General features: G+C 43.4%; 1 protein-coding gene across 2 annotated transcripts in view; it reads right to left on the reverse strand.

The window, feature by feature from the left end:
* Positions 1 to 24,537, reverse strand: part of CASZ1 (castor zinc finger 1) — a 274,404-nt gene that overhangs the window by 134,326 nt on the left and 115,541 nt on the right. The window lies entirely within an intron of this gene.

The following is a 24,537-nucleotide window of genomic DNA, read 5'->3' on the forward strand; positions in this document are numbered from 1 at the left end:
GGCGTGTGTTAGCGGACCGTCGGGAAAAAAAAACGTTACATGTAACGTTTTTTGCTCCCGACGGTCCGCTTTTTCCGACCGCGCATGCGCGGCCGGAACTCCGCCCCCACCTCCCCGCACTTCCCCGCACCTCACAATGGGGCAGCGGATGCGTGGGAAAAATGCATCCGCTGCCCCCGTTGTGCGGCGGAGACCACGCTAGCGTCGGGAACCTCGGCCCGACGCACAGCGACGGGTTGTTCCCGACGCTAGTGTGAAAGTAGCCTTACAATCAGGCTTCCGGTCACACCACTCCACTGAAACTGCCCTAACTAAGGTCACCAATGACCTATTTACCGCCAAGAGCAACACTACTCTATCCTCCTCCTCCTGGACCTGTCCTCTGCCTTTGACACAGTGGACCATTCCCTATTACTACAGATCCTCTCATCCCTTGGCATCACAGACTTGTCCCTATCCTGGATCTTGTCATACCTAACTGACCGAACATTCACCATCTCCCATTCACACACCACCACCTTGCCCCCTATCTGTCGGAGTCCTGCAAGGTTCAGTTCTAGGGCCCCTGCTCTTCTCCATTTACACTTTTGGCCTGGGACAGCTCATGGAATCTCACGGTTTTCAGTATCATCTCTATGCTGATGACAAACAGATCTACATCTCTGGACCAGATATCACCACTCTACTAACCAGAATCCCTCAATGTCTATCCGCCATTTCATCCTTCTCCGCTAGATTTCTAAAACTTAACATGGACAAAACAGAATTCATTGCCTTTCCCCCATCTCACACGACCCTCCCCCCCCCCCCCCAACGAACCTATCCATTACAGTAAACGGCTGCCCACTCTCCCCAGTCCCACAAGCTCGCTGGCTGTCTCGGGGTAATCCTTGACACTGATCTCTCCTTCAAACCGCATATCCAAGCCCTTTCCACTTCCTGCCACCTTCAATTCAAAAATATTTCACGGATCTGTACATTCCTAAACCAAGAATCTACAAAAACCCTAGTCATCATCTCCCTCCTTGACTACTGTAACCTCCTGCTCTGTGGCCTCCCCTCTAACACTCTCGCACCCCTCCAATCTATTCTAAACTCTGTTACCCGACTAATCAACCTGTCCCCCCGCTATTCCCCGGCCTCTCCCCTGTCAATCCCTTCACTGGCTCCCCTTTACCCAGAGACTCCAGTACAAAAGCCTAAACATGACATACAAAGCCATCCACAACCTGCCTCCTCCATACATCTGTGACCTCGTCTCCCGGTACTTTCCTGCACGCAACCTCCGATCCTCACAAGATCTCCTTCTCTACTCCCCTCTTATCTCCTCTTCCCACAATCGCATACAAGATTTCTCTCACGCATCACCCCTACTCTGGAGCTCTCTATCACAACATATCAGACTCTCACCTACCATCGAAACCTTCAAAAAGAACCTGAAGACCGACTTCTTCCGGCAAGCCTACAACCTGCAGTAACCACCGATCGACCAAACCACTGCACGACCAGCTCTATCCTCACCTACTGTATCCTCACCCTCCTGTGTCCTCTCTCCTCCTGTACCAGTTGTGACTTGGTATTGTTCAAGATTATTGTACCTGTTTTTTTGTATACCCCTCCTCACATGTAAAGCGCCATGGAATAAATGGCGCTATAATAATAATAGATAATTATGCTGGAGCAATGTCAGATACAGCCAGACTCCCCATAGATAATTATGCTGGAGCATTGTCACATACAGCCAGACTCCCTCATAGATAATTATGCTGGAGCATTGTCACATACAGCCAGACTCCCCATAGATAATTATGCTGGAGCATTGTCACATACAGCCAGACTCCCTCATAGATAATTATGGTGGAGCAATGTCACATACAGCCAGACTCTCTCATAGATAATTATGCTGGAGCATTGTCACATACAGCCAGACTCCCTCATAGATAATTATGCTGGAGCATTGTCACATACAGCCAGACTCCCCATAGATAATTATGCTGGAGCATTGTCACATACAGCCAGACTCCCTCATAGATAATTATGGTGGAGCAATGTCACATACAGCCAGACTCCCCATAGATAATTATGCTTATGCTAGAGCAATGTCACATACAGCCAGACTCCCCCATAGATAATTATGCTGGAGCATTGTCACATACAGCCAGACTCCCCCATAGATAATTATGCTGGAGCAATGTCCGATACAGCCAGACTCCCTCATAGATAATTATGCTGGAGCATTGTCACATACAGCCAGACTCCCCATAGATAATTATGCTGGAGCATTGTCACATACAGCCAGACTCCCTCATAGATAATTATGGTGGAGCAATGTCACATACAGCCAGACTCTCTCATAGATAATTATGCTGGAGCATTGTCACATACAGCCAGACTCCCTCATAGATAATTATGCTGGAGCATTGTCACATACAGCCAGACTCCCCATAGATAATTATGCTGGAGCATTGTCACATACAGCCAGACTCCCTCATAGATAATTATGGTGGAGCAATGTCACATACAGCCAGACTCCCCATAGATAATTATGCTTATGCTAGAGCAATGTCACATACAGCCAGACTCCCCCATAGATAATTATGCTGGAGCATTGTCACATACAGCCAGACTCCCCCATAGATAATTATGCTGGAGCAATGTCCGATACAGCCAGACTCCCCATAGATAATTATGCTGGAGCAATGTCACATACAGCCAGACTCCCTCATAGATAATTATGGTGGAGCAATGTCAGATACAGCCAGACTCCCCCATAGATAATTATGCTGGAGCATTGTCACATACAGCCAGACTCCCCATAGATAATTATGCTTATGCTAGAGCAATGTCACATACAGCCAGACTCCCCCATAGATAATTATGCTGGAGCAATGTCCGATACAGCCAGACTCCCCATAGATAATTATGCTGGAGCATTGTCACATACAGCCAGACTCCCCATAGATAATTATGCTTATGCTAGAGCAATGTCACATACAGCCAGACTCCCCCATAGATAATTATGCTGGAGCATTGTCACATACAGCCAGACTCCCCCATAGATAATTATGCTGGAGCAATGTCCGATACAGCCAGACTCCCCATAGATAATTATGCTGGAGCAATGTCACATACAGCCAGACTCCCTCATAGATAATTATGGTGGAGCAATGTCAGATACAGCCAGACTCCCCCATAGATAATTATGCTGGAGCATTGTCACATACAGCCAGACTCCCCCATAGATAATTATGCTGGAGCATTGTCGCATACAGCCAGACTCCCCCGTAGATAATTATGTGTGCTCCTGTCTGCTTAGGTGCGTACCTCTCGGGGTGGGAGAGAGGGTTGAGTGATTGTGGGGGTCTCTGGACTCCTAGATCTGCTTGCAATTAAAATGGCAGCAAAGCCTAAAGGTTTCTTACTCTTAGGACTTCTGTGAGACTTGCAATAGACTACCAAGAGGGACGGATTCCAGTTTATCCTGGCATAATGCCCTGATCATGTATAGCGACGGTACTTACCAGTTTAGTACTGCAGGACATTAGAGCTCAGAAAAGCAAACAAACCTGTTCAGTGCACATTTTACTGAGTACAGAAGGGGAACAGGTCAGCCCCTTAAACTATCCATTACATACATTAATTTGGGAAGTTCGTACAGTGCTCGTGGTGAAATAATCTAAGAAACTGGGCACCTTCACTTGTCTTAAACATGAAGGGGGGAATTGCGGTCTCTTCGAACCCTTTCTATTTAGTTTGCAGCTCACTTGCATAGTACTGCGGCCATTTTACATTTCTAGATAATTTAAATAAAATAATACTGCAAAAAATAAAATGTGGCAGACATTGCGCACCTTGGCTTGTACCAAGGTAAATCCCAAGACTTCCAAGCTAATCTAAAAAGCAGAAAAAAAAGATGCTTCTTGACAGAGAGTCATTTATATTTTAGCTTTGTTCCATTATCCTAACGAATTCTTCATCAACGGATGCAATATTAACGGCAGAAAATCAGCTCCCTCCACCCGCGGGAATTTCACAAAGACAGCGGCCATGCTCGTGTCTCCTGCAGCCGTCCAGAGGGAGCCCTGCAATGATCGCTCACTTCCCTTCAGTTTTCACCGCTTTACACATATTTACCCTCTTACATCTTTAAAATATGACAGTGTTTCAGAATCGGAGTAGAGGAGCTGTGGGCTCGATCAGATACCAAGCTATGACTTCAGCGTCTTTCATCCTCATCTTCCATGAAACAATTTTTTCAGTATTGTCTTACAGTTTCCATTCATTTCGGCCTCTTTCAGATTGTCACTTCTTTGGTCTATACACAACAAACCGCACATATACACCACCCGGACCAGCTGTAGCCCATGTGCTTGTGCACATTAGCATAATGCATTATTTTGGTCAATTTACTGGATGAGAAAAGTCTGCAACCACATGTTACGCAAATACACACAGCTACACAAAGGCCAATTTGCGAGCATGATCCGCCTGAATCAAAGGCCATCTGATCATAACCTTAAATATAAGAAGTTCATTTAATAAAATGATTGAGAGCAGAGAAGCTACACTATAAATATCAAAATATGGCCCAATTGTGCTCCACCAGTTTGGAGTTATATGGTCTGGCGCGCACTTTCCTTCACTTGCAATACTTAGGGTGAAGTTGCCTTCTGGCCATTCACTTCGGTCTTTATTGCCAATACTGATCCATAGCCCGTTAGCAGAGGTAGAGAGATGGGCCCCATAGCACCTACCAAAGCCACAGGTATAATATGCCCATCTCTTATTCTAAAGCTGTTCCAGCGCTCAGGCGAATATAGTCTTTCCCCAAGTCGTTCCTTCCATCTTTAGGGTATGTTCGTACTGGGCATTTTTGCTGCGTTTTTTTATGCTAATTTTCAGCTGCTTTTTACAGAAATCTCATGCACACACTTTTTGCCATCAGAATTTTGTGCTTTGCAGCATTTTTGACAGACAGTGTCGCTTCTTTCAGCGTTTTATCAATGACTTGAATGAATGGTGAAAAAAAAAAAAAATCGCTGCAAATACGAAGGTTGACTTTTTTTGCACCGTATTTGCTGCAGAAACGTCAAGGACAGCAGGATGTGACCTCACAGTCAGCTCTGCTACCCTCTAGATGGCAGGCTGCATGATGCATCCATACAGCATGTCATCCAACACAGAAACTGAGCAGCGGACCCAAACCCCATTCACTTGAATGGGGGGCCCGACAGTGTTTGTCATGTGCATGACAGCACACAAACACTGCTTCTGGTCGGGGGTGAATCCATCCCCGCCGGTCAGAGAGCTGCGGTTCCCACACGGTCTAAAGACCAGGTGAGCCAGCAACTGTGATCGGAGGTATAAAATTTGCCTCCGGTCACTGGTGTCGGCTGATGGGACTACTGCTCCCACCATCCGACACCTGCTACCGCTGACAACAGTGAGAGCAGGAGCGGCTGAATGGAGTATTCATCAGCTGATTCTGCACTATAAATAAATATTTAAAAAAAAAAACACGTGCGTATTTTTGATAACCAGCCAGGCAAAACTCACAGCTGGGGGCTGCAACCGTCAGCTGTCAGCAAGGCTGGTTATCAAGAATAGAGGAGACCCCACACTGTGTTTTTAATTATTTAAATAATTAAAAAAAACGGCATGTGTTCCCCCCCCATTTTTGACAACTAGCCTTGCTAAAGCAGACAGCTGGAGGCTGGTATTCTCAGGCTGGTAAGGGGCCATGAATATTGCCCCCCGCAGCCTAAAAATAGCAGCCCGCAGCCACCAAGAAAAGGCACATCTATTTGATGCACCATGCACCAATTCTGGCACTTTACCTGGCTCTTCCCATTTGCCCTGTAGTGGTGGGATTCATATTTGTGGGGTTGATGTCACCTTTGTATTGCCAGGTGACATCAAGCCCACAGATTATTAATGGAGAGACATCTATAAGATACCTATCCATTACTAATCTTATAGTTATATGGAAAATTATGCGGGAGCCCCACAACATTTTTTCAAGAAAAATAATCTTTTAACTAAATACATGCACAGTAAGCTGCACACACATTGTACTAATTGTATACATCCCTGACATCTATATATATATACATATATATACACACACACACACATTATATATATATATATATACACACATATACACACACACACACACACATTATATATATATATATATATATATATATATATATATATATATATATATATATATATATATATATATATATATAATGTGTGTGTGTGTATATGTGTGTATATATATATATACACACATATATATAATTGTCTATAAGGGTTTTTCCGTCTGTCTGTCTGTCTGTCTGTCCTGGAAATCCCGCGTCTCTGATTGGTCGAGGCCGCCAGGCCTCGACCAATCAGCAACGGGCACAGCATGGCGACGATGATGTCATAATGGAAATCCCGCGTCTCTGATTGGTCGAGGCCGCCAGGTCTCGACCAATCAGCGACGGGCACAGTATCGACGTAGATGTCATAATGGTTGCCATGGCGACGATGATGTCATAAAGGTTGCCTCGACCAATCAGTGACGGGCACAGTCTGTCGCAAATTCTGGAATCATCATTGTCCATGTACTACGGGGACATGAATATTCTAGAATACCCGATGCATTAGAATCGGGCCACAGTCTAGTCTATATATATAATTGTCTAAGGGTTTTTCTGTCTGTCTGTCTGTCCCGTTTATTCATTCTCTGATTGGTCGAGGCCGCCTGGGCCTCGACCAATCAGCGACGGGCATAGCATGGCTACGAAGATGTCATAATGGAAATCCCGCGTCTCTGATTGGTCGAGGCCGCCAGGCCTCGACCAATCAGCGACGGGCACAGTATCGACGTAGATGTCATAATGGTTGCCATGGCGACGATGATGCCAAAAAGGTTGCCTCAACCAATCAGCGACGGGCACAGTCGGAATCATCATTGTCCATATACTACGGGAACATGCATATTCTAGAATACCCGATGCGTTAGAATCGGGCCACAATCTAGTGTATATATATATATATATATATATACATACATATATGTGTCACTGACGTCTATATATCTATTCTAACCTGTTGCTCTAATTTTACTGTACACGGCAGATGAATTGCCGGCTTTTCAAAGGATCTAGAGGTGGTTCTACAGGAAGTATTTTTTTTCTCTGGGGACACTCAACTTTATTAACATGCACAAAGAGACACAAGTTAGCCCCCAAAACACATGAAAAAACACACACCAAAACATCTGTTTTTGCCACAGGTTCTTTCCTGCCAAGAAATCAGGTTTTGCTGCAGAAAAAAAGGCGGCAAAACTGCCCAGTGTGAACTTACCCTTAGAAGGAAGCCAGCTATACAGTCCTGAAGAAAAGCCCAAGAGAAGATGCCGTTACCACCCACAATGGCTGGAGAAACAAACAACTAAATTAAAGAAAAGCAGCAACAATGCTGACAGCTATTTGGCAGAGTAACAGAAAGACAAAACACGGCATTACTGCAAGTAAAAGCATATTATATGGTTTCGTTAGCTCATTAAAACGACTTTGTGGTGGAACAATACAGATATCAGCTGTTTATTTTTAGGAGTAAACGTACATTTTCTCTAAAAGGAAGCCATGGCTAGTTTCCTATTGATTAAATGCATATTATATGATTTCTAAGAGAATAAAATTACCCTGTGCTGAATATTTATAAGATTGATCTAATTTTCTTTGTTTATTCAAGGAAAAAAAAAAACCTTTTATAGATTTGATAGTTTCAGCTGAAAACCACAGTTAGGTTCTTCCCAAGGAAAAATCACCCACAAGAAAAATTCCAAAATTATTAATATCCATTAATCCATTGATCAGTTTCAGAAGACGACAGCTGCGGCGATTCCTGACTTCTAACATTTGGAGTCACTGGCTTGTCTTGGCAGCCCTCTCTCCAAACGTACGAGTGTCATTTTAATCGATATTTACTGATGCTTATAAATAACATGACAGGGCTCCTGGTTAAACCATCAATGTACGACCAAAAGCTCTTAGCAGGAAAAAGCGAGGAGGACAGAGCTGTGGTTAAAGGTGCAGTCACTCCCAAAACATACATTTCTGTATGGATTCCCCTCTTATAATCGGGAGCACGCTACACATTGGATTAGGTCATACAACGGCCCCAAGTGCCACAACTTTCAGAGCGACAGGACTCTCCGTACAGGCAGAAAACCTCACATTTGTGCCAACAAGTTAGTATCTGTGGCAGGAGGGTCAAGAAAGATCTGTAATTACTGAAGTCAATGGACTTGTTAGGGGGCCCATAAATAAAATGCTGATTTGTGGCACATCTTGTTTTAGCACCTACAACGTTTTTTGTATCCTCTCTTGGATTGAACCAAATTACCTTTTCTCCTAAGATGTATGTATGGCTCCTTTAGTCAGATGGTGAGACATGTGTGAATACACTGTGTGCAGAATTATTAGGCAAGTTGTATTTTAGAGGATTCCCAAAAGACTCATAAATATCAAAGCTTAATATTTTTGGAAGTTGGAGTGGTTTTTTTTTTAGATTTGGCTATCTTAGGAGGATATCTGTTTGTGCAGGTAACTATTACTGTGCAGAATTATTAGGCCACTTAATAAAAACCAAATATATTCCCATCTCACCTGTTTATGTTCACCAGGTAAACCAATAAAACTGCACAAAATTTAGAAATAAACATTTCTGACATGCAAAAACAAAACCCCCCAAAATGAGTGCCCAATATTGCCCCCTTTCTTTATGATGACACTCAGCAGCCTCCATCCATAGATTCTGTCAGTTGCTTGATCTGTTTACGACCAACATTGCGTGCAGCAGCCAACACAGCCTCCCAGACACTGTTCCGACAGGTGGACTGTTTTCCCTCCCTGTAGATCTCACATTTTATGAGGCACCACAGGTTCTCTATGGGGTTCAGATCAGGTGAACAAGGGGGCCATGTCATTATTTTTTCTTCTTTGAGACCTGTACTGGCCAGCCACACTGTGGAGTAGTTGGAGGCATGTGATGGAGCATTGTCCTACATGAAAATCATGTTTTTCTTGAACGATACTGACTTCTTCCTGTACCACTGCTATAAGAAGTTGTCTTCCAGAAACTGGCAGTAGATCTGGGAGTTGAGCCTCACTCCATCCTCAACCCGAAAAGGTCCCACAAGTTCATCTTTGATGAAACCAGCCCATACCAGTACCCCACCTCCACCTTGCTGGTGTCTGAGTCGGAGTGGAGCTCTCTGCCCTTTACTGATCCAGCCTCTGGCCCATCCATCTGGCCCATCAAGAGTCACTCATTTCATCAGTCCATAAAATCTTTGGAAAGTCAGTCTTAAGATATTTCTTGGCCCAGTCTTAACGTTTTATCTTATGTTTCTTGTTCAAAGGTGGTAGTTTTTCAGCCTTCCTTACCTTGGCCATGTTCGTGAGTATCGCACACCTTGTGCTTTTTGTTACTCCAGTAACGTTGCAGCTCTGAAATATGGCAAAACTGGTGGCAAATGGCACCTTGGCAGCTTCACGCTTGATTTTCCCCAATTCATGGGCAGTTATTTTGCGCCTTTTTTGCCCAACATGCTTCTTGCGACCATGTTGGCTATTTGCCATGAAACGCTTGATTGTTCGGTGATCACGCTTCAAGTTTGACAATTTCAAGACTGCTGCATCCCTCTGCAAGACATCTCATAATATGGGACTTTTCAGAGCCCATCTAATCTCTCTTCTGACCCATTTTGCCAAAGGAAAGGAAATTGCCTAATAATGAAGCACACCTTATATAGGGATTTCATGTCATTAGACAACACCCCTCCTCATTAGAGATGCACATCACCTGATGGTAGTTGGCTCTCAAGCCTGAATAACTTGGAGTAGGACAACATGTATAAAAAGTATCATGTGATCAAAATACAACTTGCCTAATAATTCTGCACACAGTGTATGTGCATTTCCCAGAAAGGTCTCTAATGCACTAAAGTTAGTGAAATAATAGGAGAGCACCCCAACTATATGGAGAGGCCGCTCCACTGCACAAATGTAGAATAAAAGCGTCTTCATCTCTAGTGAGAGCGGACGCACGCTGTGATGGAGGCTCCATCCATGCCCAGCCTGATATGGTGTCCTGTACTGCCTAATGGCCGCACGCTCTGATGCCATCCGCACTCATTCCCTCTGCAGGGGTCGGGATTCCCTTCCCGAGGGAGAATATGTTCCCAGACATTGCCTCAAACCTACGCTCCCTTGTCCCACACACCCCACTGTGTAGTGGAAAACTATAGGCAAGCATTTTTGTTATAACGGTGGCCCCATTGACCCTGTCACTTCCACTTACTTTTTCTATCAGTCTTTAAACGGCTACCTCGTTGTCTCTACAGTCTGCAGAGATAATACACATAGCTTAATAGTAACGGGTTCATTTGTCACCTTCACTGTGCGCAGTGGTTTTTCGGAATCCTGGGCATTTTATATTTTTCAGCACACTTGTCGCTCGCCGCGCTCCCTTCTGAGCTGCAGTTAATCCGGTGTTTCAAACTAAAGGATTCTCCGAATATTTATTAGATTATCAACTGCTACCCGCTGTCTCTGTGCTGTGCTGCTAATCCTAATCCCATCTGACTCCTATTAGCCCGATTCAGGGGAAGCTAACCTGTCCGATCTAAGTAATTAGGGAGCCTCCTCCTAACATCGCCACAGCTGCTCGGCTCAATGCACACTTGTGTCCCGAGTGACAGGTGCAATTTTCTGCATGATTACTATGACTTGGTGCATTTTAAGAATACGGTTTTTGGTGTGTTTTTTTCTGTCACCGACATGAAATGGGCCATATGTCTCCATATAATCAAATCTGGCTCTGGTAAAAGTTGGTGTGAAAAACAGAACAACAAAAAAAAATTCCTGTTGATAAGTGTCATCCTCTAGCATGCCGAGGACTGTAGTTCAAAGTGACAAGCAAATAATGGCTCTAAACAATCCACCCTCGAACACTTCATACGTGCCATGTAAAGGCAATGTCGGCTCTTAAATGTTCCTCCAAATATTTTTATGTCATATGCTAATTTTGGAACAGCCTGTCCTTGAACAGGAAAAAAAAAAAAAAAGCGGTCAGCCATATGTTGAGCTATCAATCAAGTCTGTGATATCGAGGAGGCTTTTTTTTTAAGTGACAAAACATTTAGGAATAGATGTTCAGCTGCACTGGTGGCACTAACAGTCCCATGATATGGCAAGTAATAATCAACTTCCAGCAGTGGAGCTCCTGTGGGAATACAAGCTTGGTGAGAGCTTTTATGGGCTTGTTCACACAGTTTGGAGAGGCAGCAGATACTTCGGACCTAAAACTCCACAGCTTGTTACAGTCCCAACAGCGAGGATAAGATTTCATGAACTGTAAGCCGCACTCTGCAGAGAAAATCTGCTACATCAATCCACCTACCCTGTGGATCTGACATGAGTCATGTGACTTGTCTCGCTGTCACGTGCAAATTTTACACTTGCAATAAAAAAAACATCATTACTTATGACCAACAACAGAAAATCAAACTAATTTGGAAACATTTGCAACGCTCTGCTACAGGTTGTGATGTGATGCATCACTGCACTCGTAATATTACCTTATACTGCGTGGCAGATATTCACTGCAAACTCCACCCCGTACAACGCAAAAGGTGGAGTGTAAAGCAGAATGCACAGCAACACAACGTGGACATTTCACAAGAGAGGTGTCCTTATGTGTATTACACCCGTATGCGCTACAAGCATTTCTCCTTCATTGAAAAATGCACTGAGAATCGATTCTTGAAATACCGTCCACATCTTACGGTGACCCAAATAAAGATTGAGCTACACAGTAAAGCACTACTGGCAGAGAAAAAAAACCACCAACAGCGCACACACTGCACAACTACAAAATAACATAAGAGTCAAAAGGGAAACAATGAGCAGATTCGGAAAAGAAGCAAAAATGATCTGAAAGGTTCAGCGCTTGTGTAAAATATTTATGAGCGTGTGGGTGTGATTCGCTTTGTGTTTGAAAGGTGACTAAAGTAGTAATTTGAGTGTTCCTGAAAACTTACGTATACGTCAAAGAATAAAAGGGGCCGCGCTCTCCAAGCACCAGCTGCTGTCCCCTCTTGATCAGTTAATATGATACTTCTCGTCGGCTCCTCTAAACGCGTAAACTAATTCATATTTGATGTGTTACACAGAAATAATGGGAACCATTATAGCAAGTCAAACTGCAGTTATCCAGTGATGAGTAGAACATCAGAAGGCGGTCATCATGGCTGGTACAGATGTGCCGTGGATTGTGAAGGCCATGTATTACCCAACGACATAAAAGTTTTATCATACAATACAGGGAAACAGCGGCCCTACTAGTAACACAAAGCGGATACAAATTCTCTACTGAGAGAAGTATTACTATTAGGGACAGTATCAGTTGTAGCTGTTATAGTTCCTACAGGAGAAATTGCCAATCATTGTCCAAACTCCAGAAAGAAGGAAAACGAAGTATAAAAAAAATATATATATGTTTTCACTTGGAAGGATAATCTGCACTGTGAACGTGTCCTCGAGCACGATTGTATACAAATGACCATACGAGCCTCATGTTCTCCTGCACAAGGCACTGCATTCACCCTTGGAAGCAATGCTCAATATGGCGTCCATAGTGTGCCACACATGACTATTTCCTCTCATTTTCAATAAAACAGATTAGCCATTCATATCTAGAGTAATAAAACGGACAAATCCTACAGATAAGGCTGCAGGAAGAAATAGAAGGTGGGATCCTTTTACAAAACTTCCTGTTCGATATGAGCACCATGGATGATGCAGCAAGTTGATCAATGCTTCTTTAAACTGTATCAACTGTAAACAATGTATGTGACCTAATGATTGAAAGTGTGACCGTTGCATACATTGTTGTCAGCGGCACATATCTACTGGCATTGGGTGAGGTACAGACAAACGACAATTCCACGAAGCAGCTGTGAAACGCGCGTCGTGTGTTTGGTGAGTGTTTACAAATTTTTATACTCTATGTTGATACATCTTCAATATATGTACCTGTAGTTTGTACTACATTTAATTATCCCATGTCCATTTGTATGTGGTCATAGTTGTTGGGTGACCACTCATATACCATACACCTTAACTAAGTGATACGCTCTACATTATTTGTATGCGTGTCACCCCATAACTATGAAATTTTATATTTTGGGGGACTTGTCCACCATTTTCTCTGTGTACACTCACCGGCCACTTTATTAGGTACACCATGCTAGTAACGGGTTGGACCCCCTTTTGCATTCAGAACTGCCTCAATTCTTCGTGGCATAGATTCAACAAGGTGCTGGAAGCATTCCTCAGAGATTTTGGTCCATATTGACATGATGGCATCACACAGTTGCCGCAGATTTGTCGGCTGCACATCCCAAAGATGCTCCATACAAGGCAGGATGGATCCATGCTTTCATGTTGTTTACGCCAAATTCTGACCCTACCATCCGAATGTCGCAGCAGAAATCGAGACTCATCAGACCAAGCAACGTTTTTCCAATCTTCTACTGTCCAATTTCGATGAGCTTGTACAAATTGTAGCCTCAGTTTCCTGTTCTTAGCTGAAAGGAGTGGTACCCGGTGTGGTCTTCTGCTGCTGTAGCCCATCTGCCTCAAAGTTCGACGCACTGTGCGTTCAGAGATGCTCTTAGGCCTACCTTGGTTGTAACGGGTGGCGATTTGAGTCACTGTTGCCTTTCTATCAGCTCGAACCAGTCTGCCCATTCTCCTCTGACCTCTGGCATCAACAAGGCATTTCCGCCCACAGAACTGCCGCTCACTGGATTTTTTTTCTTTTTCGGACCATTCTCTGTAAACCCTAGAGATGGTTGTGCGTGAAAATCCCAGTAGATCAGCAGTTTCTGAAATACTCAGACCAGCCCTTCTGGCACCAACAACCATGCCACGTTCAAAGGCACTTAAATCACCTTTCTTCCCCATACTGATGCTCGGTTTGAACTGCAGGAGATTGTCTTGACCATGTCTACATGCCTAAATGCACTGAGTTGCCGCCATGTGATTGGCTGATTAGAAATTAAGTGTTAACAAGAAGTTGGACAGGTGTACCTAATAAAGTGGCCGGTGAGTGTATGTGTTATTGTGGAATTTTATCATATGTTTTTAAATGTTTGTATTCAATACCATTTACCGTACTTCCTTTTTTTAAATTATGTGTTAATTATATAGTCCTTTCACATTCTTTGTTTTTGGTATTGCTATGTCTGTTAGTGCCTTCTCGGACACCTTACCCTTATCCGGGCTTTGCAGTCTTTTGTTGTCCACTACTAGAACAATCCCTTCTCATACTGCACGTTTGTCCCCGATAAAATAAAAAAGTTTATATTCCCCTCCCGCTTCGGCGCTGTTCCCGTGGTGTCGGCACCGGCTTTCCTTGGGCTTACCCGTTGCATGACACGGGTGCCTGGCGCCCAATGAGCGCTGGCGTTACTGTCCCTGCCTTCACAGAAATTGAACATGAAGATAAAGTCCGAGATCAGTTACAGCCTTCACTTCCTCATAATGCACAATTTGTCCAAAGACGGAGACAGTAACTTCAGGTCTGACTGGGCACCGGGGTCACAGGTCACAACAACCGCACGGGAGCCCCGAGGAAAGCAAATTCCGACACCTCAGGAACAGAGCCGGCACGGGAGCGGAGTATAAGATTTTTTTTTATTTTAACGGGGCCAAGCGTGCGATGTGACAAGAAGTTGTCCAAGTAGTGAACATCTTAGAATCCTAGAATGTTAGAGTTGGAAGGGACCTCCGGGGTCATCGTGTCCAATCCCTGCTCAATGCAGGAGTCACTAAATCATCTTCTCTCCAGCCTCTGTTTGAAGACTTCTATTGAAGGAGAACTCACCACTTCTCGTGGCTGCCTGTTCCACTCATTGATCTCCTTCACTGTCAAAAGTTTTTTTTTTTTAAATCTAATCTGTATTTTCTGTCTTTCAGTTTCATTCCATTGCTTCTCGTTTTTCCATGTGCAAATGAGAATAATGATGATGATTCCTCTACACTGACAGCCCTTCAGATATTCTTTAAAGGAAGAGTTGTTTTGTGCCATGTACTCTTCCATAGTCTTAAACTTTGTATTACCCTTCACGCCAACCACTGATTGGCAGCTTCTGCCTATGCACAGTGAGCATGCATGAAATCAGTGATGTGGACGGGGCTATACAGGGCTCAGCACTCAGAGAACTAGTGGAGCTGCAGCAGAGAAAGCTGTCATTTTACCAAAACTGCAGCAAGCAACCCAGTGACATCGCTGTATTCAGGGTCCCTGCTCCTACATTATGTTACTCTCAGATGGGATCGCAAAACTCTAGTGACAGATTCCCTTTAATGTCTGATTGTGTGTTTGGGGACATATTTACACACAAAATTCCATACAAATGTTCATCTGATCTTCGCCCAAGTAGAAGGGCCCTCGGAGACACTGGAGTACATCTCAAGCTTTCATTTACTGTTTGTTATTTTTATATTTTAGAGAGAAATGACCTTTGGCATTTAAAGTAAAAATGTCTCTTAAGACATCACAAAAATGAAACAAAATACTCCATAATAAAGAAACAAAGAAGCTAAGACCAAAAATAAACCTGCCGCCGTAAAGGTGGATATTGCCTCAAAGTCTACTTTTTAACTATTTATGGCTTTTCTCGTTTGTCTAAAATAACACTTACGATTTTCTAGAACCTGCTCCTGGCATTTTTTATTTTTTTTTTTACAATTTATCAGCAGATTGTGAATGTAGCATGCCTCACCCTGCTAAATAAAGCATTGGCATTTCTGATAAAGCCATCAAATTCCTTATCACACTGTCATAGGCAGCATTTAAAGAGACAAGTTCTCTAAACTTTCCCACAGGCAGAGATTTGTAGCCAGTGAGGACTAGCGCCACCCCCAGTCAAACATGTGCCAGAGCAATCACTTGCCAATTAATCTGTTATGGAAAGTGAAAAATGAGAATCTCACGTCAACATCATAACAGATAATGAACATAAAGATTGGAAACATTAAGGGTATGTGCACACGTTCAGGTTTTTTCGCGATAAAAACTCATTAAAAACGCATACATTATGCATCATGTTTTGTGCACATGATGTGTTTTTTTCCGCAAAAAAACCGCATCATGGTAAAAAAAGCAGCATGTTCATTAATTTTGCGGCTTTTCCACGTTTTTCCCTCAATTCTATGCATTTGGAAAAAAATGCACAAAAAAAACGCGTCAAAAACGCATGCGGATTTCTGGCAGAAATGTCCGTTTTTTGTCAGGAAAATTTCTGCTAGAAATCCTGACGTGTGTATACCCTAAAGAACAAGATAAAAGCTTCCTATCTACTCTTTGGAGAGTGATTGCTTTACTTCCCTGAATACAATTCAGATAAACTAGATGTGGATAGATTGTAGCAGCAGAGTCCCGGCTCGTACCATGATGCCAACAGCACTGAGTGCAGCCTGCACCGTATCCTCCGTATGGCGCCATATCGCAGAGATATACCTGTAATATGGAATCCAGTGGCGCTTCACAAAATTCATTCTAAATATATGGCATCTGGTAGGGAAAAAACATTTACACCCCTTATGGAGGCAAGTAGGATAGTTGAGCGAATTTCTTCTGCAAGCTATAGCGCTTACCGAATAAGATGCAGAAGGAACCCGGATATATAATAATAATCTTTATTTTTATATAGCGCTTACATATTCCGCAGCGCTTTACAGTTTGCACACATTATCATCACTGTCCCCGATGGGGCTCACAATCTAAATTCCCTATCTGTATGTCTTTTGGAAAGTGGAAGGAAACCGGAGGACCCGGAGGAAACCCACGCAAACACGGAGAGAACATACAAACTCTTTGCAGATGTTGTCCTTAGAAAAAGTGCCTGATAAAAATTATAACCAGAGACAGGGAATAGCATAAATAATGGTAAGATAATGTACAAGACAATAAAGTGCGTAGTGCGCGAAAGATTTCAATGCCCTGAATCAATGTATTTATTCTCGTCATGCTCCAAAGGTATCCACTTAAAAGGGAGGATATAAGCACCTAGTGAATCCGAAACTTACAACGCCTATTAGTGGATAATAATGGCAGGTCCAGGTTTGTGACCCAACAGTGTGTAAAAATAATACCTACTGGTGAGGAGAAAGACAAATAACCATAGACAGGGTAGATGCAATGCCCGCAAAGTAAAGGGGACGGATTCACCTTGGAGTCTGGAGTGGCGTCTCCTCACCCATCCTAGGTGAGGCACACTGCTTTTTTATATTGTTTATGTATCTTGTTTTTATTTATTAATAAAAGTTATTTTTTAATTTATCGTATCTCTTCATTCCCCCTTTTCACTGTAACATGAGAAAAAAAAAAAAATATGCAGATCCGTACCGCCTCGTTTAATAACATCGGTCTGAGTGCAATATCATTTTTTGGGGATTGATTTATGAGCCAGTGTGAGCGAGCGAGCCCTAAATCTTACAGACTATCTGAAATTAGAGGCTTACAAAGGGTCAGTATGAGCCTATAGATCCATAATGCAGGCAAAGTGCATGAGGCCTTAGTCCTACAAGCACTACCAATAGGTCAGGAATATCCATAACGCTCAGAAAACTCAACAAGATCCTAAATATCCCCCAGTGCTAAACATAGGAGCCCCATGGCCTTTTTATTTCTATGGAAGATACATATCTCTGGCTCAAATCTCCTGCTGTCCCTGTGATTACTGTGGATCTGATCCTACTCTCACTACAAGCGCTTTCATCCCAGGTAAGAGAACACAGCTGGGAGGTGCTGGCAGTTTTCTGGGCAGGACTGGCTACAGAGCTCCCTGTCGACACACAGAATAAGAATACACAGCTGAAGTTACAGCTGGCGCTGGCATGGTGCTGCCCACAGAAACTCTACACAGCTGGAGTCCCAGCTGGTAACCAGAGGGCACTGCTTCAGGGAAGCCCACAATGATATGGGCAGCTTTCCTAAACCCCCAAGGCTGGTGTCCAAACCTCTCGGCTGCTGAAAGCAGCTTGTCTCCCCCTGCACAAACCATTCGCTGAGCTGAGATCTATCCCTACTAGAATACACTTTTACTGCCCAGAGTGATGCGGGATTTATTTACTCCCAAATTTATTATTTTTAATTATTTTGATTTACAAAAGTGCACAGCCATTAAAAGTGGATTAAATAAACTTGCTACTACAGTATTTAGCAATGAGACAGGGAAATCCATAAAATAAGACGTGACTGCACTCCCGCGCCAGGCGCTTCCTAAACTATCTGACCAGCTTCCCCCTCAGTATCGCAGCTTAATTAGCCGCCATTTTACCTTCTTGTCTTTGGAATAAAAGTGAAAGAATCTCGAAATACTACAGATTCTGCAGACGCATTAGCACAGAATCGGTACATCAGTATGGATCCTCTACACCAAGGTTCAGCAACGTTTTGTAGGGTGTAATGATTTCAATATGAAATGGCCTACAAGACAAACTGTTCTGGGAATTACCGTACTCGTTGTGAGATTTGCCGGCCGTCTACTTGTACCCTGGCAATCTTGGCAGTGTTACAACCTATATGGGTACAGTTTTTCACATTAAATTCTGGTGCGTAGAAGATGCTTTGACCTTTCACTTATATAAGGTAAGGGTTAACAAGTAATTTCTCACCAGGGCATACCCTAAATGTAGTTACTAAGGCTTCTTTTACACATTTGCCTTGATTTTTGCAGGTCGTATTGCCATCATTTTCACGGTCTGCCACAAAGACGGGAGACAAAAAATCTTGCGGATCGCCATTTTTCCGGTTTAGAGTAGTAGGGGGAAAAAAACGGCCATCCGCAAATGCGTTCTTGACGGTGCACCGCAAAAACAAGCTTCCGTTGTTTTTGTGGCCCCTCCTGGCCATATGGTGTACGGCGCTCCGACAAATTTATGCGGCCCGTTTTTGCGGCCCCATAGAAATCTATTGGGACCGCAAATCCACGCCAAGTGTAAAAAAAAGCCTTAGTGAGTGAGAAGGGTAGCGCTCTGTGCCAGGCATGGAGCCAGGAGTATATCCCTTAATGTATGCCTGCTCAGTACATTGGCATTCTCCATCTTGCCAGCCTGGTGTTAGACATTCCTGGTGCCTAGGCATCCATCCCAACTGTGGCCACTATCAGCTAGTGCCTAGGCATCCATCCCCAACTGTGGCCACTATCAGGTAGTGCCTAGGCATCCATCCCAACTGTGGCCACTATCAAGTAGTGCCTAGGCATCCATCCCCAACTGTTGCCACTATCAGGTAGTGCCTAGGCATCCATCCCAACTGTGGCTACTATCAGGTAGTGCCTAGGCATCCATCCCAACTGTGGCCACTATCAGGTAGTGCCTAGGCATCCATCCCAACTGTGGCCACTATCAAGTAGTGCCAAGGCAGCCATCCCAACTGTGGCCACTATCAAGTAGTGCCAAGGCAGCCATCCCAACTGTGGCTACTATCAAGTAGTGCCTAGGCATCCATCCCAACTGTGGCCACTATCAAGTAGTGCCAAGGCATCCATCCCAACTGTGGCCACTATCAAGTAGTGCCAAGGCATCCATCCCAACTGTGGCCACTATCAGTTACTGCCTAAGCATCCATCCCAACTGTGGCCACTATCAGGTAGTGCCTAGGCATCCATCCCAACTGTGGCCACTATCAAGTAGTGCCTAGGCATCCATCCCAACTGTGGCTACTATCAGGCAGTGCCTAAGCATCCATCCAAACTGTAGCCACTATCAAGTAGAGCCTATGCATCCATCCCAACTGTGGCCACTATCAGGTAATGCCTAGGCATCCATCCCAACTGTGGCCACTATCAAGTAGTGCCTAGGCATCCATAATAACTGTGGCCACTATCTGGTAGTGCCTAGGCATCCATCCCAACTGTGGCCACTATCAGGTATATACCTCCTGAGCAAGTGCACTCATTTGTGGTTATAAATGGATGGCTATAAAATGGCAGCACAAGTCCTCGGTTGTGTTCTTGCAGTCAGCCATGTAGAAGCGTGCTCTGCATATTACAAGTCTGTTTTCCAAACACTTGAGTTAGCAGGAAGTCAAACATGTCTGGCTAATGGCCAAAGTAGACCCAATCAAAAGCAACTTTTTGCTCTACCAATTAACGTGCATGGATTTGTCTGCAGCCATCTTATCGCAGTCTTGTACCAGCTGTATTGGTTATTGAAACAACAGCAGCATTATTATATGCACATAAATTATGGATGCCTGTTTTCCACAGAGCATTTGGATCAGGAAGATCGGACATGATGAAGTAACATTTGTCTCCAAGGTGTAGAGGTAGAGGTTTTTTATGCTTTCTTTTTTCAATTGCCCTAGTTATCTACAAACTGGGTACATTTCATTTTATTAAAGCAAAATAAACCAAGAAATAGTCCGAAAATATGTAATTACCAAAAACCCACGATATTGCTACTGTGGTTTGTGAACAAGTCGTGCCTAAAAATAAACTTTAGCAAGCTCAAGGTCATTTTCATAAGTTGTTTGCTTTAGAGCCACATTGGACGCAGAAGAGAAAGTGTTATAAAAAAAAAAGACCACATGTCATGGGGACTGAATAATCTGCTTCTCCTACAGGAGCTGGAAAGACACAAGGCATATTAGGGCCTACTGGGGAGAAAGGGTTCCTAAAGGATTGTCAAAGACAAAATACTGAACCTTTCAGAACAAACCCCCATGATGTGTTATCCAACAAAAGCGGGAGACACATGATGATCGAGCCTACAAAAGCAATGTACACAAGATGCAGAAGTGGTGGATATAAACGACTATCTATCCCACAGAAGTGGTGGATATAAATATCTATCCCACAAATGCAGGGGAGACACCATTGACGTTTTCATCATACAGAACTTTTAGACACCTACTTTATGTTCTACACATTTGCAGATTACAGACATCAGAACTTCCACCGTCTAAGTCGTCATGTGTAGATCAGATTTATTTTTTTTTTAGCAGTTACGTTGATCACTACAATGGTACCTGAAGGTTTGTGAACACTTCAAAATGTTCCATATTTCTGCATAAATTTGACCTAAAACTAAGTGAAATTTTCACACAATTCCTAAAAGTAGATAAAGAATCAAATCAAAGGAGTCAAAACTATCTGATTATCAATCATTGGGATGACAATCGGGTGTCAGTGGTCAACCAGTTTTACTTAATGGGCAGGGATCTATCAAAGTCTTATCTGCACTACCCGTTTGTGGGAGTGTATCATTGCAGTTATTAATGCTCATCACGCTGGAAAAGGTTAGATAACCATGTCTAAAGAGTTTTAACTCCACCAATACAGATAGACTGTGTAAAAATAGTGAAAATTCAAGACTTATTACCCTCCCAGGAGTGGTCAGCCAACAAAGATCACTCCAAAAGCAAAGTGTGTAATAGTGTACAAAGGAACCCAAGGTAACCTCTAAGCAACTAAAGGCCTCGTTCACAAGGAGAAATCCACTGCTTTCCAAAAAGAACATTGCTACCCATATGCAGCTTGCTAAAGATCATCTGGACATGCCAGGATGCAGTAAGTACAATATTTTGTGGACAGATTCAGCTTTTTGGTTTAAATTAAAATGTTGGAGAAAGAAAAAACTTTGTATTACAGCATAAAACCCTCATACCATCATGAAACACATTGTTTAGGGCTGCTTTGTCATCACTGATGGAACAATGGATTTTGACGTTTATCAGCTAATTCTGAAGCATTAAAGTCAAGACATTTGCCTAAGAACTGAATCTCAAGTGAACGCGAGTCATGCAGCAAGACAATGATCCAATGTGCACAAGTTATTCTACAAAAGAATGGTTAAGAGAGTAGTTTTTCTCCAAGCTGATGTGCAGGATTAATCCACAATTGCAGGAAAAAATTATATGCAGCTGCACAAGGGGCCACAGCAGATACTGAGGGCAAAGGTTCAAATACTTCTGCCACTTGCACATATGTGATATTGGATCATTGACCCAATAAGATGAAAGTCTACTATTTTTGACTGATGTTTAAATTTTAATCTCTTTATCTACATTTAGGACTGTGAAACCCTGATTTAGTTTTAGGTAACATTTATGCCAAAATATGGAAAATTCTGAAGGGTTCACAAACTTTCAAACACCACTGTATGGCTGAGTCCAGCTACTGAGTCAATATGTAAATATTATATATGAATGTATAAATATGATCATATAGATTTGTGATGCGTGCACAATTTAAAGAGGCCGGCCACTTAGTGCAGCTTTCCACACAACCTGACCAGTACTTCTGTCCATACAATGGCTGCTTGTGGAGGTGCATGTGACCAGATCAGCTAATCAGCTTCCTGTAATTGTAAAAGACCTCACATGGGAAAGCTGCTTTTCTATTGGAGGAGACGGATGGTCTGGTCACATGCTCCTCCACCAGCAGCCATTGTTATGGAGACAGGTGCTGGTCAGCATCTGAGGAAAGATGAACTAACAAGAGAAAGTGTTCGATACCTTTAAGGGTTAACGTTTCTCCTTATGGAGAGTGACATACCGTCTGGCTTGTCAAGGTAAGGAGGCTTATTCACCGTGCAATGCTCCTCTGGGAAATGAAATATTCAAATTGCCTCTTCTGAAAAAAAAGAGGACTTAAACTCTATAGCGCCACCTGTTGGAAGTAGCGATCCTACAAGTCACAATCAACCCTTTGCACGACTCGTTAAAGCAGGGGTCCCCAACTCCAGTCCTCAAGGCCCACCAACAGGTCATGTTTTCAGGATTTCCTTAGTATTGCCCAGGTGATAATTGCATCACCTGTGCAAAACAAAGGAAAACCTGAAAACATGATCTGTTGGTGGGCCTTGAGGACTGGAGTTGGTGAACACTGCGTTAAAGGGTTGATTGTGACTTGTAGGATCGCTACTTCCAACAGGTGGCGCTATAGAATTTAAGTCCTTTTTTTTCAGAAGAGGCAATTTGAATATTCGATACCTTTAAGTAATACAATAACTAAATTACTGGGTGGCCAATCTGACACTTCAGTTGCATTCTTTGTGGTCTGGAAACAATCGCATAAGTATTCTCTTTATGAGGGTTGTTCGGCCTTAGGCCACAAGTCTGCAGTTAGTCTTTCTATGTGACTGCAGACTTGCGGTGAGCTCGTGACCAGAAGTATGTGATTTGCATACATGCGGTTACATGCTGACTAGACGTGTGTAGCCTCACTCAATGCAAGTGTTTGGAGCGAGGTCAGACATGTCTAGTGGGAATGTGGCTGGGATTATGCAAACCATTTACTTGCGGTCACATATCCGCCTGCTCCTGGCACTGGTAAATCCTCACAGTGTGCTCGGTGCGAGGGTTCACATGAAGTGACTGCAGACTTGTGGCCTCATTTCTAAGGAGGTGCAACAAAAAGGACAATCTCTGCTTTGCATTTTGTCAAACCGAGTTGTACCTTTCTGCTCATCTTTACAATCTGTTAACGTTACATTTTATTTAGCTAAACAATTAATACAAATAGTAAGGTGTATGGATAAAAAAAAAATTTGAGGAAAAAAAATGGTAGCAAAGAACAACAATGAGCAGAGTAAAGCGCCCTGGAAAGGAGATGGGGCCATAATCTAAATATAAGAATGGGCAGGGAGCAGGGCTTTGGGTTGTCGTCTGTCAGTGCGGCTGCTGGTGTGTGTGAGGCTTCGGGATGGGGGAAGCAGAGGGTAAGGGAGGGCTCGCTACGAGCTGCCTCCAGTCACACTGTCTTGTCAATAAATTTTGTGTTCACTTGCTTTGTGACAGGAATTCTTTCCCTAATATGGGGCTGCCAGCTTTCTGGGTTATTTCCAGTGTGTGTGATAATGCTGCCTGGATGCCAACGACTGCTGAAGTTCAGGATTCCAAAAAAACTTAACGGCAGGACAGTGAAAGACAAGTGCGAGAGTGGGGGGAGTGGGGCCGGGGTGGAAAAAGGACACCAAAAAATAGCTTGGCAGGAAAGGTACACACATGTAGGTTTGTAGAAGAACCCGACCCAAGAAAAGCTGGAAAGTCACACTGTCCGGGTGGGCGAGAACGTCCATGCTAGCGGGAGTGCTGCTCATGAGGAGATCACTAATGGATTACCGTATACTGATACAGTGTAACTATATTAGGACAGCAGAAAATATACCTGGATTACCTTCTCATTACTGTGAACATTGTGCCTGGCGCTGGCAGAGTTAATCTGTTTCCATTTATTTTCCTGCCTTCGCCCCTCTCCTGTACCAACATTCTCGATGGCTTCCATCACCTTCCTCCCCCGCCCCCTGATCTTAGGAAAAAACCCATCAAAATAACTATTTTATGTCTCCAAATATGCAGATCATTTTGTTTAATGAAAGATGCTTGACGTCTGCGATCCAATTAATATGCAAATGCGGGCAAGGATTTATTTGTGACATTCTGTCTGGGTGAGAGAAA

Source organism: Ranitomeya variabilis, chromosome 4, assembly GCF_051348905.1.
Source record: "Ranitomeya variabilis isolate aRanVar5 chromosome 4, aRanVar5.hap1, whole genome shotgun sequence".
Taxonomy (NCBI): Eukaryota; Metazoa; Chordata; class Amphibia; order Anura; family Dendrobatidae; genus Ranitomeya; species Ranitomeya variabilis.